Source organism: Lutjanus erythropterus, chromosome 19, assembly GCF_056507025.1.
Source record: "Lutjanus erythropterus isolate fLutEry1 chromosome 19, fLutEry1.hap2, whole genome shotgun sequence".
NCBI lineage: Eukaryota > Metazoa > Chordata > Actinopteri > Lutjaniformes > Lutjanidae > Lutjanus > Lutjanus erythropterus.
Window position 1 is genome coordinate 30,512,142 of NC_139335.1, and position 8,742 is coordinate 30,520,883.

The following is an 8,742-nucleotide window of genomic DNA, read 5'->3' on the forward strand; positions in this document are numbered from 1 at the left end:
GATAATATTCACCTGCTGATGAGCTTCAGACACTCCCTCCATGTGTGCACTCTCTCACTATCACTGCAGGGGAAAAGAAATACATCTTTAATAAAGTCTGGAAATTTTGAGAAAAAAGTCCCAATATTACCAATTTAAAAATAAAACCTATGTTACAAAAATAGTCAGAATTTAGAGGAATTTAGAGTTTTTCGACACAAATGGTTACTTTACAAAAACAAGTCACAATATCATAAGAATAGTCACAAGTTTTATGTTGGAAACTGGATTTCTATATTTAGAGAAGAGCAAAATGATGCATCATTGGATTGGGTTGGTAACACGGTAGAATTCTTTTTTATATTGCAAAGTTGTTGATTTTTTTATTTTTTTTTTGTATTAATTAAATTACTTAATAAAAAGATAGAAATTATGCAAACTCAACCCAACCACAGAAAGAAAGGAAAGAAAAAAAATAAGAATAGTATTAATATAATACTATAAAAATGAAGGTAGAGGAAAGAGATAAGAGTTCAGTACCTTCTCTGTTATTATAACTGAGTATTAAAATATGCATTCATCCTGTAACATTACAAATTTAAGTTTTTATCATATATTTTTTACAAATATAACAATATACAGTCTATCCACATTTGTGAATAAAAATCAAAGGGCCAGAGTAATTTTAGGTTTTTCATCTCTAATCCAATTTATTTTTATTTTTTTTAATGGGCTGATAATACAGTCAAATTCATTTTTTATGTTGAAAAGTTTTCAGGTTTTTGTGTAAATTACATTAGTAAATAAAAAGACAGAAATGATGCAAAGTCAGCCAAAAAAAGAAAGGAAACAAAAAAAGAATAAATAATAGTAATGATATTAATATTACGAAAGAAGGGCAGGTGGAATAAGTGGAATAAGATAATACGGTAGAACTCAGTACCGTAGATTAGTAAATGTACACATGTTAACGGTCAGTTTTTCATACCACAGTATCCCACTGCAACCATAGTAGGCTGACAGACTGTTCTCTATTTACTGTAGCTGAGTATTAAAATATAAAGTAATCTCATTACATATTACAAATTGATGTTTTTCTCTCAAAATTCTGACTTTTTCGTGAAATTAGTTTTTTTTGTTTTTTTGTTTTTTTTAATATTGTGATTTTGTTCTCAAGATCTAGAAGATCTAGAAGATCTAGAAGATCTAGAAGAGTCATACTGCTCCAATGTACAAGATAAACTCCAGCCACAGCTTTGTGAATCAAAATCAAACTCCCTTTACGATTGCACGTGCAGCTGGGGCCAGAATAATGTAAAGTTTTTTATTTCTCAGTCAGTTTATTTTATTTTATTTTATTTTTGTCAATAATGCAGGCTGAGCAAAAAGTGGCCTTCTGTCACAGAGGGGTGTTGCTTCACTGTTTTTATTGTATGAGGAATATTACTTGTTTTTGACAAAAAAAACATCCTGCCTTTTTAAGCCCTTTTAACATTTAATCAGTAGCGGCAATAGTTGTGGTTATCAACAAGTTCATTCCAAGCCATACGCGACGTATCTGAAATGGTTTGTTAACATGTTGGACGTGTCAGAAATGCAAGTTTTGATATCTGAAATAGGACACAGTCCTGTTTCAGCATGTGGAAATTCAGCTGTAGATAGCTGTAATCACTATTCTTACTAGTGAAAAAGGAATTACTGATATCTCTAATTAAATTGAATATATCTGTAAATCAGTCATGACCAGTCAAAATGTCATTTCTGTGTGAAAATATACATGATAACATGTCAAATTTGTTTAACAGAGATGTTAAATGAATGTCACATGACAAATGTCATATCCAGCAGTGAAAACAACATCATTATCAGCGTTACTGATAAAATGTTAAAAGGGCTTGTTGTATCCTGCCAGACCTGGGTCAAAGTACTTCCTGTCCTGCATTATTACCCTTTAAACATTATCAAAGTGCCATATTAGAAGGACAAATGGATCTTTGTGTTTGTTAGTTATGTTCTTCTGTTTGTTTGTCTTTTTTTATTCCACGAGGCACAGAAATTTACCCACCCTTTTTACCCTTAAAGGGACAGTTCACCCAAAAATGAAAAATTCAGTTACTATTTACTCACCCTCATGCCGATTGAAGGTCGGGTTTAGTTTTCTAGACCACAGAACACTGCTGGAGTTTCACAGGTGTGATCCAAGTCTCCTAGCCCCGACATGGCGTTCACTTGCGCGTGCACACATTGTCACACCACACACACCCAATTCAGACGGTGTGTATGCGCAAATGAATGTGGCGCCAAGCTTAACATCTACAGTGAAGATTAGATGCTGTTTACACACCAACATTTCAACATAAAATTGTAAACTTTTCTTGCGTTTCGGCCATTTGTTCACTCGTCATTTTGGGGACCTGAAAACACAAACTTTTGAAACTGTATTCCAGAGTGTAATCTTTTGAAAATGTCACCCTTACTTTATCATCTCTGTGTAAACTGGCCATATGTAGTTTCTTTGAAAATGTCACATGCCTGTTTATTATGCTTTCTGTGAAATATCCTTGTGCGATTAGGAGGACAACAAAAATAATGGCAGACTACTGAGCTGTGTTTCTGCTGCTGACTCTACTGAGTTTATTACCGCTCCTCCTGTCCGTCCAGACAAAATGATCTGTTTTTGAGCATACATTCGCCATTATCTTCTTGTTCTTCTACGCTCTGTTGAAGAAAGTGTTTGTACACAGGCATGTGGTGTTTCATAACAAAGTCACACCGCCAACTACTGGCCCGGCATGCATACTACAGCATTTTCAATGGTTTTTGCAGATCCATGTGCACGGGATCATCTTCACAATGTTGTCCTCTGAACACGGAACTTATTTAAAATGCAAAGGAAAGAAATTTTAGTTTTTAGCAACATGGTCATCATGTAAATGTCGCCTTAGACTAAAAACATGGTGCAAATGACACCTTTCAAGTCAACTTGGCGTGTTGGCCCGTACAGAGACACCACATTAATTCTGCATGTGCAAAATCACACTGGAAATGTGTGGAACATGTGTTTTTCACATGTTAAAAGTGTTATTTGCACATGGGAAAAGTGGTTTAGGAACAGTTTTATGGTGTAACCTGTATATACATGTATATATGTAGCGTGTTTACTACATGTGATCACATGTAGAAAAAGGGGGAAATTCATGTGGGGTTTTTTTCTGAAAGGTGGTGCTTTAGTAGACTTGGATTACACCAGATGAGCAGTATAGAGGCATTAATGTTTTGTCTTTTTTTTTTCGATTGTTTTTTTACATTTAAAAACCATTACCAACCGTTCACCATTGACCTCAATTGTAAGAGACTTTTAAATGCTGTTTTCCTGTGAAACTCCAGCAGTGTTTTCTGGACTAAACAACTAAACTCGACCTTCAATCAGCATGAGGGTGACAAATTTCCATTTTTGGGTGAACTGTCCCTTTGATATGAACCTGGTCTGGGAACATCTCTGAACATGCAAACATCTGTGGCCTGATGTTGAGCATTTTGATGAATGTCTACACGACTTCACACAGTTTCTCAGTAGAGAGGGATCATCATTGCTTTATACAACTTTTGGAACGGAATGGTGTATAAGTTGTCTGAATATAAAAAAATTCATGTTTAAACAATAGAAAATGTCTTAGAATGAAGGCCAGAACAGACTTTTGGCCGGAGTTGTCCTCCAGTACTTTGAGCCAGGCGCTGGTGAAACATTTGATGTAAAGAGTTGTGAAATGTGGATTAAATACGGTTGTTTAATAAGGAAGGAACAGGGAGAAAGAAGATGACAAAAGAATCTATTTAAGCTTTATTGCACTTGTTGTGTAGATAATTTCTTTACTACTGTTCTTTATTTAATTTCTTATATGGTGTAAATGAAGCAGAATCTTCTAAGTGATTATTTCTGTTCTGTGATTATAATGTAAATCTAAATCAATAACTTTATAACTTGTTTGATGAAGAGCTTTTGGTTTGATATGATGAGATGTCCTGGCCCGTCCTGCCTCTGTCACTGTCTGAATGATCGATTGTATTTAATAAGCCGAATCTTTTCTCTTGAATGTTTTCTACCATTAGTTTACAGCACAGAAACACTTTGACATGTTTTGTGTAAACCCTGTCTCTCAACACATTAAATTCAAAGTTTTCTAGTCTCAATTTCAGGCCGCCGCTTTCTGTGGTTCACTTATTGTTCTAAAAGCACCGCTCCGTCTGACTTTTTAGTCTCCCTCTGTTCTGCTGGGAGTTGGTCATTCAGTGCAGCTGTTGTGTTGTGGTTCACTTAGTCAGGATACATTCTTCAATAGATGTGTAATCCTACATGAGGCCTAAATGTCTGACAAAAAGAACAATAAATGAAAAACAAAAACAAAGAGAGAAATCAATAAAAGTAAAATTAGCTACAGTAAATTAATAAAAGCACATTTAGAGACCAAATTAAAATCACAGTATGGAAAAGTTCTGTCTTCATAAATGTGTTTCAAGACTTTGCAGCAAAAGTATTTCGTCTTTATAGCCACGACCTGCTTTTAATCATATTTAACCAACATAAAGCGTACATGAAGGGTTGTACCTGGAACCACATGTCAGTGGTTTCACATAGAACCCACTATGAGAGGTTCTACAGAGAACCCTTCTATGATGTATTGGTTCTACTCAGAACTCTCTGTGGTGCTTCTGTCCAGAATCTTTGCATCTTCTAAGGGTGCTCACAAGAACCCACCCATGGGGTTCTACAGATAATCTTTTATTATATTCTAAAGGTTTTAACTAGACCCCACACCCAGGGAGTTCCACTCAGAACCTTTTTTATATTCCAAGTTTTGTATCTAGAGGCCAACCACGGGATCATACCAAGAACCCTTTAATATCCAGAGGGTTTTATCTAGAATCCACCCTGGGGTTCTACCAAGAACTCTTTTATATTTCAAGGTTTTTTTCTTAAACCTTTCCAGGGGTTCCACCAAAAACCCTTTTACATTCCAAGAGTTTGATCTAGAAACCACCCAGGGAGCTTTATTAAGAACCCTCTTGTATTGTGGTACACAGAACCCTTGGTTCTTCAAGGACTTCAACAATCCTTGAACAACTATTTCTCCCAAAAATGGTTCTTTGGATGAAATTGTTCTTAATAGGCCTTAGTCTTACAAAGAACTCTTCTCTAAGCGTTTCTTCTAGAAAAGGGTTCTAGAGAAGCAAATTGTTAAGGGTAGAAACTCAGCCCTTTAGGAAGAACCATTTTGGAACCCTTATTTCTTACTTTGAGGTGGAAATTATCTTCTTTCTAAGAAAAGTCTTGACTTAAGTGATTTTCCTTCCTTTTCATTCCCAAGTTCCATGTTTGGCTCCATTTGTCACCGACTGTTTAGTCTACTGACTAATACATGTTACCTGCCTTCAGTCTCCTCTACCATCGCTGTCATCTAAACTTCCAAAAAGTTAGCTTTTCTCTTTTGCTCCAGACTAAAACTGTTTGGGAGGTCCTGCAGCACTGTTTTCCTGTGATAGATAATGACTGAATTTTCATTTTTGGGTGAAATATCCCTTTAAGACTAAGGTCAAGTACAAACCTAAGAACATATTTATAAATAATTGCTTCTATCTAAAATAGACAGCTGTGGGGTTTGAAACTCTGAAGTCTGAGTGCAAGTAAATGCAGCAAGAGATTGCACTCTAATACAAATAATTTAATGATCCGTTTGTTTAATGAAAAATGCAAGTATTTGGAAAAATAAAAGATTTGAAAATAAAATAAATATTCCTTTCATTTCCACCTTTAGATATATCTATTCAGTGCCATTCTCACGTGCCACAATAATGTTTTTGAGCTAAAATATCTTAATTTGAAGACTTTTACAAACTAATTCTGATATATTTGATTGTTTGCAATCAAATCTGCATGTATTTTTGCTACCCTTTAAGGTCTCCATGCCTCTTGCCACCCCATGAATATTTCTCTGGATCTGCCCCTGGACTAAAATAATAATAATAATAATGATAACAGATAATAATTATCATCACCTCATATAATGCTAACAAAAGCAGGGTTGTGTCCTTTTGAATTAGAAGTTTACACCTTCAGGCTCTATTTTTATGACTAGACCATTTCCTCTGGTTGGACTGGTAATTTAATGGTTGGAATGCTTTGATGCCTGGAGGGCGTATTCACAACCACAAAATATTCAGAGAGGATTCATGTTTACAAAGTCATATGTTCCGCTTCATTTATTCTGTCATGATTATCACAGAGCAGCTTTTTGGGACAATGTGCGTCTCATATTTGTGTTAGACTGAGGGCACTAAACTTTGTTTTAATATTGATTCATTTAGACTTCCTCTGTGGTGTTTAGACGACTTCTTACAAAGCTGTGAACGTCTCTTGTGGCCAAAACTGACAAAGGCTCTTAAAGGGAATACCTTTAGATAATTAAAGGGAAAATGTGCTGCTTTTTATGTGGATGTCTGGTCAGTGTTTGTGGTAAATGTAGTCAATTTAAGCGAGAACTTCCTCAGTGCTGCTGACCAAGACTGACTGTGTGTTCCAATACCAATACTACCATACTAAATATTTAGTATGCTAGAAAAAGGTTTAGTATGTCCCAACACATGGTACGTCAAAAATACCAGGAAGTCCTACGATCTTAGAAATAAAGGTGCTAACTAGAACCATAAAGGGTTTTTCGGCTCATATGAGAACCCTTTTTGGTTCCTTGTAGAAGCTTTTAAAAAACTACCATTTAGAACCCTTTCAGAGAGTTCTACCTAGAACCATCTGTAAACAGTTTCACATAGAACCCTGCCATGAGAGGTTCTACAGAGAAGCCTTCTATGATGTCATGTCTTACCCAGAACCCTCTCTGAGGGTACTATTCAGAACCTTTCCACCTTCACAGGGTGTTAACAAGAACCTTCCCAGGAAGATGTACCGAGAATTCTTTTATATTCCAAGGATTTAATCTAGAACTCAACCAAGGGGTTCTCCCAAGAACCCTTTGATTTTCCAAAGGTTTTATCAAGAACCCACCCAGGAGGTTCTACCAAGAACCCTTTAAAATTCCACAGGTTTTATCCAGAAACCACCCACAGTTCTACCAAGAACCCTTTTATATTCCAAGGATTATATTGAGAACCCAACCAGGAGGTTCTACCAAGAGCCCTTTATATTCCAAAGGTTTCATTTAGAACCCACCCACCCAAGAAGGGTTTGGTGGATGAAAAAGGTTCTTAATAGAACCCTTAGCCTGATAAAGAAACCCTTGAGGAACCGTTCTTCAAAAAAAGAGGTTCTCCAGAAGCAAATGGTTCTGGGTAGAACCTGAGCCCTTAAAGAAGAGTCATTTTAGAACCCTTATCTCTAAGAATTTACTTCATCCAGTCTCATTTGGCAATATGCAAGCTGGCATACTTTCCAGGTTATTCTGACCCACAATCCTCTGTGATGGCTGTATGAGCAGGAGGGTCAGACTTCAAGGTCCAGCATGATGAGGAAGCAGCATGCCCCAAATGTGTGCATACTGCATGCAACAGTGCTTTGTAAGGGCAGCGGCAGTTTGTCCTGGAATGCAGGGTGAGTCCTCCTGCTGCAAAATCAGTTGTTCTGCCTGCATCTAGTGATGTCACAGTGATGTCATTGGTGTTAAGGATTAAATACAGGCTATTTCAGCTTGGATTTCTAGTCTCCTTCTCTGGGTAGCCAGGAGTGTGTGCTGGATGAGTAATTTTATCACCTAACACTATGTTCTGACCAACAAAGTAATAGCTATAGACGAGGGTGGTGATACACACATGCAATGCATCATGGTACATCTACAGAGGAGCAATAGAAAGCACTGACTGGAAACATCACAAACAGGCTTCATGTCTGTATCAGCATACCCCCCCCCCAAAATCAGCACCTCTCAGGCACTAATAACGACATCCAAACTGAACATGTTATAACAAAAAACTTTTTTTGTCATAACAATATACTATTTATCTTGATATGAAAGGTTTCATGTTATAACAAGATAACTTAACGACATGTTATAACATGACACATTTTGTGTCATAACAATAAGTTTACATGTTATAATATAAAATGCTTCACATTATAACAAGATTAATAGCATATTCCCATAACAAGAAAGGTTTCTTGTTATAACAATATGCTATCACGTAATGTGAAATGTTTTACTTTATAACAATATTCATTCTACATAATTATCATTTTATAATACGAAACTTTTCATGTATAACAAATTAAATATTACTGAATAAATCTGAGGTACTCTTTGTTTTGTGACTTAACGTAAGTGGTATATACAAGAAAGGTTTCTTCTTAAAAAGTGATAATTTTGCATGTTGTAATAATTTGAAAATATCTTCTTATAACGTCAAAAATATCTTGTTATAACAATAAACTTTTCACATTATAACGTGATACTGATTTGTTTTTCTTTTGGCAGCATTTCCTAAGCGTAATGATTTTCCAAACAAAAAAGTCAATTCATATTATATTAACGAGTAAACTAAGTTGTAGAACTAAGCATAAAAGTCATTTCTCCATTTGGTACAAAATCTGACTCGAATCTGCGGTTCCTGAAAAGGTCAGAAACTACTGACGTCCCTGTCTGTGACTAGTCTATGGGGAATGTAGTTTTCTTGCTCTCATGAGTCTTTCTAAACAAATGTTTTCCGCCTTTGAATAAGACTTCATATCCCAGAGGTCACCGCGGGTAGCACGTCGACTAA